Raw genomic sequence first — 6,368 nt, 5'->3', positions numbered from 1 at the left:
AGTTTTTTTGCCGTACACAAAACCGTACTACTACGGTTTTATGTCCGGGTGAAAAACCAGATACAACCTGTATACATTTTTTTTTTTTTTTTTAAATGGTGGTCAATGGGGACCGTACAGAACCGGTTTGCACAATACCGTTTTGCAGTTTGCACATGCGCAGTGCATGCCGAAAGTTCTTCCCACAAATAGAACAAGAAGAACTTTATTTAATTAAGAGCAAACTTAAAACCGTATCCGTTTAAAAAAAAAAAATGCATTAAACCATATGCAACTGGACATCTGTTTTCAAATTGTATACGGTTTAAAGCCATACAGAGGTATATACGGTTGTACACGGTTGTATACGGTTCAGTCCGGTTTTGAGACAAATGTTTTTTTGCAAAAAACCTGATACGGGAAACGTATGGCAAAAACGAGATGTGAATGCAGCCTAAGTAAAATGATCTGCTTACTATTGGGGTCTTCTGCTGACGACCTTGGGGGCTGCACTCAGAAAAGCGATGTCTGTGAGTTGACATCTCTTATCACAAAAGATCACAAGAGTGTAGTAACACCAATGGAAGCCCATTCATTTCAGCAGGCCCCTTACATTGCTTGCAAAGCATTTTCATGGGGATTTGAGCAGCGAATCCACCACCATGATTAGTCTGACACTTTAATGCATTAAAGTATCACTTCAGGCAACTGTAAGTCATACATAGTGTTAATCCTACTGCAGGACCTGTGGGAGCCATGTCTTATTGCTCTTTTATTTCTTGTATCATGCTTCGCCCCTAGCCATAGGCATAGCACAGTGTATCACTTTTGCCTGGAGCATTTCTTTAGCAAACATCTAGGTACAAATGATAAAGAAATCATATTGTATTAATAAAAAATTAAATACAGACACGGATGCAATGCAACATTAAATATACCATAAACATTCCAAAACTGGTGAGAAGTGATAGTTGTAAGTCAGGGTGTTGCTATGTTTGGGGCTCACTGCAGCTCCCTGCTCAATAATACAATACATTACAATGCATATCCTGCCAATAATGCCTCAGGCACATAGAGGAAATATGCCTCCACCTTGTGGAATGACTCTAGAAGAGGTGTAGGTGCTCTCTACTGAAACTCTGTATGCCTCTAATATTATACATTGGTGTATGGAGTTATTATTTCTATGATTGCAACACAAAAAAATCATAGCATGCTGCTCTGGACTGCACTGGTGCTTGCATGTTTTACTCTCCTTAAGGGGGTATACAGCCTGTGTGTACTGCTGCAAAGGCTCGGGGCACATGGCACTGCTATAAGAATAAAGTATGGATATATCATGGTCTTCATTTTTAGAAAAAAGGGTCAATGCTGTTAATGTATCTGAGTGCTGGAACTATTTATGGGATTACCATGGGGCAACACAAGAGATAAAAAAATACTTATCCATCATTTTACCTATCCAGCCATTATAAAAGTTTGGCTTTAAAGAATACCTGTCATCAAACCATATTTTCTAAACTATCTCAGATTATATTCCCTAACTACTCCTAACACCCCTCCTTTCCCCTTGCTCAGATTGTGTGAGCTCCCGGCAGGAGAAAGTGGGCGTTCCCTAGCAGGCGCGACATCACTGAAGCCTGCGAGAGCTGTGCCTCACCATGCACCGCATGCACTTCCCGAGTTTGGTCTCCTGCCAGGCCGGGAGGAGACCAAACCAACTGTTTTTAAACATGTAAGGGTTTAAAAACATGTAAGGGTTGAAAAGTTTAACAGCAAGTAAATTGCAAAGTGTCTTATAATTACATAAGGAACGATATAGTAAAAGTTTAGTTTAGTGCCAGGTACTCTTTAAAGGAGAACTCCGGAATATAAAAATTGTCACCCATACTGCCGGCAGTAAAAAAAATAAAGATGTACATACCTTCCTCCGCTCCCCCGGGGCCTCCGGTAACCGGCTCCGGTCTCCACCGCGATCCACTTCCTGGTTGCCAGTGGTCGGATGAATCAGCCAATCACCAGCCACAGCGCAGTCTGACTCGGCCGGCGATAGGCTGAGCGCCAGTATGAAAATGCTTCAGGACATAAAATTCTTCACTACACCGGCACCTGCGGCCGGGGCCGAAAACGTCACACTGCCGCTCAGCCTATCGCCGGCCGAGTCGGACTGAGCTGCGGCTGGTGATTGGCTGATTCATCCGACCACCGGCATCCAGGAAGTGGATCGCGGCGGAGACCAGAGCCGGAGGCCCTGGGGGAGTGGAGGAAGGTATGTACATCTTTATTTTTTTTACTGCCGGCACTATGGGGGACAATTTTTATGTTCTGGAGTTCTCCTTTAAGTTTATCTGGTGACAGTTTCCCTTTATCTACATGGCATGTGTTGCAAAAGCAAAACCCGTACCTACTGTTAGAAAGTGGCAGGTATAGTCAACAAGGATCCCTATATTTCCTAAGGTACCTGTTGTACTAGGTTTCAGGAAGCACATATCTCATCCAAGGAAAACTGAATGAAATATGAGGAATCCAGGAAATAGTTAAAATCCTTGGAAAGACATAGCTTGTTCTCGAATTTGTTAAATCCTGTTATTGGGCTTGGATTTATGGATTCATGGAATGAAAGGCAGGCTTGGTAGTGGGACCTTTTTAGGCCAGTCCAGATTTTCAGATTGGCCCCAAGTCAGTATCAGTGCTGAGGCCCATTAATACTGGGCTAACAAAGGGTTTAACCAAGTCTGCACTGAAAGGCTGTGACCTCTGATGAGAGTTGGAGTCCTGAGCTAGGCAGATTCAAAAAGAGACATTTATCTTGCGTGAGTAACCCATTTTTGGTGACTGTTTTGTTGAATGGCTGGTAGTAAGCCACCTGTACAGAGAGTGATGATTTGTTAGCACTGGACAAGCAGGATTTGTTTTGTAAAACAAAAATTAAAAAAAAGAAACACAGCTGCACATCCACTATTTGTATTTTGATCTACTTGCTTCTCAGCATAAATTCAAACACTAACAGGTTGTTAGTATATATTTTGATCAAAAAGTGCAAGCCCACTCGCCACGTCATGGCCACCTATTTAGAGTGGGTCCCTAACTAAACATTGGCGTAGCGCTGGGTGGCGGCCACTACCACACAAACACCATGCCCACAGGGGGAGCGACCCAGTGGCCAGGCAGCCCCACTGCTGCCTGATAAAGCAGGAGACTGCATGAGGGTTTCCTCCATACATTCTCCCAGCCCTCTGGTAGGGAGCACATGGTAGTGGTCCTCTGTGGCGGCCATTGTTTCTGTGATGCTTTGTCTGTGGGGTGGTGCAGCCCAAAGCCAGGGGCTTGGTCGGGCAGCAGTGGGGCTGCATGGCCACTGGGTCGTTCCCCCGGTGAGCTTGGTGTCTCGGAGGCAGTGGTCACCGCCCAGCGCTACGCCAGTGTCAGGTTAGGGACCCACTCTGACTAGGTGGCCTTGGGCTTGTACTTTTTGATCAAAATGTATGCTAACAACCTGTTAGTTTTTGAAATTATGCTGAGAAGCAAGTAGATCAAAATTGAAATTTTGGATGTGTGGCTGTGTTTCTCAATTTTTGTTGAGGATTTATTTTGTATTTGTGCATAAAGATAAAGGTTGTGTTTGTTTTGGTACTGAAAAATAAAAACAGGAGAAGCCCTGATTAAATGACTATTATGTGCCAGACTGAACTGGTTCTATGGAGCTGATCTCTCACACTACTCAATAACCTTCAATGAGACATAGTAATAGTAATAAAGGCATACCTCCAAAAGGAGTATATTCACCAAATATAGTTTTTCTGCTAGGTGGTAATGGGGCATAATGGTCGGCTGCATGGTTCTGGAGAGGTATACAACTGTATCTCAGTAGGTAGAGCTGTCTATGTCCCGCATCAATATAGACAAAACTACAGAGGGTTAGGCCGGTCTATTATGTGCCTAATTTATCAAAAGGCGCATGAACTTCGGGATCTATGGTTTAGACTGTATTTAAACCTGCTTCAACATGGTCTGACATTTCGGCGTACTTTCAGCCGATGCGACTTGTTGCTGAAAAGTCGCTTTTGATAAATTCTGCACCAATGCATTTTTCCATCTAAAATAGACTAGAATGCATCATGTTCTAAAAATCCTCTAAAGCAAAAGTCGCAAAAAAGTCGAACATATTTAGACTGCGACTTTCTGTGCGACAATTTTAGACAGGAAAAAGCAGTCTAAATCCCTTGATAAATCTCCCCCTATATGTGCTAAACAGGCAAGCGGCACCGATACCCTCCAAACACAGCTCTTAACAACTTACCATGGGGCAACACTGTAGGTATCCAGGTAAAACCACCAGCGATGGCGCTAGGACAATGTAAAGTAGAAATCAATAGTAGCAAAAATATATAAAGACAGGCGTCCTGCACTCACTGCAGTAGATCAGGTAACACGGATCCTCTCATGGGCTCTCCACCGGGCGGACTGACAAGACTGCGAAGTCTGTGCTCGAAACCACCAGCAGCCGCCTTGGAGCGCCCCAGGCCAGACTTGTCAGTCCACCCGGTGGAGAGCCCGTGAGAGGAGCCGTGTGACCTGATCTACTGCGGTGAGTGCAGGACGCCTGTCCTTATCTATTTTTGGTACTGTATACATTATAATATACAAATTGACACTGTCATTTCCCTGTAATTATATAATAAATCCTTATAGGGGGAGAGCTAAGCTAATACTGATGCACAATACAGTGTGCCAGTATCTCTTCCCAGGGAAGCTTGTAACAGGTCTATCCACAGGATACATGCACAATTGATAAACTAGGTTAAAAATACCAGGTGGGACCTTTCCCCACACTGTTCTAAGAAGAAAAGCAGATTTTTTTTTTTTTTTTTTTTTTGCTCTCTAAGTTGCTCTCTGTACCACACTAAAGTCTCACCAACCTTAAAGGGGTACTCCCCCCCCTAGACATCTTTGGATAGTGGATAAGATGTCTGATCGCGTTGGTCCCACCGTTGGGGACCCTGCGATCTCAGCAGTTGCACCCCAAACATCCGATGCATGGAGCGAACTTGCTGCGTGCCAGATGACTGGCGATGGGGGGCGGAGGCTCCTGATGTCACAGTCACGCCTCGCTCGTGATGTCACGGCCATGCCCTCTCAATGCAAATCTATGGGAGATGCTGTTAAACCCCCTCCCATTGACTTGCATTGAGGGGGCGTGGCCGTGACGTCACAAGCTTACGGCGCTGCACCTGACTCTCTTAACGAACGCCGGGTGCAGCAGGGAGATCACGGGTGTCCCCAGCGACTGGACCACCACGATCAGACATCTTATTATCTATCCTTTGGAAAGGGAATAAGATGTCTAGGGGTGGAGAACCCCTTCAATATATATTGGCGAAATTCGCATATTCGATATATTTGCGGTTATTATCGCATGCAGATAACTATCTACCTATCTATCTATATGATCTATCTATCTGTCTATATTATCTATCCATCTATCTCCTAATATTCTTTAGTGATGATATTCACGAATATGAGGAATTTGCATATTCGCATATTCTCATATTTGCAAACATTAGCTCTCCAGTCTAATACAGTAAATAGTATAGGAGCCTTCTTTAGACCACAAGCTGGAAGCAGGGAGGGATGAGATCACTGTTATGTGTTCTGTGGGGGGAAAAATTACGAATATCTGTAATTGTGAATATTCGCGCTCAACACTATTAAGGAATGCTGCTCTGGATAATAAAAACTGTGTGCTTACAGCCACCACTAGGGGGAGCACAGTGCATGGGAATTTTTTTACTCTACAATTTATCTCAAAGGAGCTGTAAAACCTCTCTTTGGCATTGCGCTCCCCCCTGGTGGTGACTGCCGGAATATGTAATGACAGTATATTAGGAAGCTTAGAGCTTAAAAAGTTTAGAGCGTGGGTCCAAGTAGTGTTGTGATATGACGCTGTTCATAGATATTACACTTGGGGGTCCATTTAGATTTATTCTCTTTAACTACCTTTTATGCAGGTAATATCGGCAAATTACTTTGCGTTAACAAGCGACACGTATGTCGGCAGGTGGATGTCAGCGCAACGCATGCTAAAGATCATATGGAGCTCAATCTAAACAACAATGGAGGAAATTTATCAAAACCTGTCCAGAGGAAAAGTTGCTGAGTTGCCCATAGCAACCAATCAGATCGCTTCTTTCATTTTTGAAAAGGCCTCTGAGAAATAAAAGAAGCGATCTGATTGGTTGCTATGGGCAACTAAGCAACTTTTCCTCTGGACAGCTTTTGATAAATCTCCCCCAATGTTACTGCCCATCACAGGCAATCACAGTGTTGTTTAGATTGAGTTCCATATGATCTGCAGCATGCGTTGCGCTGACATCCACCTGCCGACTATT

At 43.9% G+C, this 6,368-nt stretch overlaps 1 long non-coding RNA gene across 1 annotated transcript; it reads right to left on the bottom strand.

Moving 5' to 3' along the window:
- Positions 1–481: 481 nt before the first annotated feature.
- Positions 482–6,113, bottom strand: LOC130275917 (uncharacterized). Its single transcript, XR_008844954.1, has 3 exons — positions 5,977–6,113; positions 4,280–4,326; positions 482–835 (listed from the first exon to the last, which is right to left on the bottom strand). It is a non-coding gene; the product is annotated as an uncharacterized LOC130275917 (long non-coding RNA).
- Positions 6,114–6,368: the final 255 nt, after the last annotated feature.

The sequence above is a fragment of the Hyla sarda genome, chromosome 6 (assembly GCF_029499605.1).
Source record: "Hyla sarda isolate aHylSar1 chromosome 6, aHylSar1.hap1, whole genome shotgun sequence".
NCBI classification, from domain to species: Eukaryota; Metazoa; Chordata; class Amphibia; order Anura; family Hylidae; genus Hyla; species Hyla sarda.
This window is presented reverse-complemented; position numbering and strand designations above follow the sequence as displayed.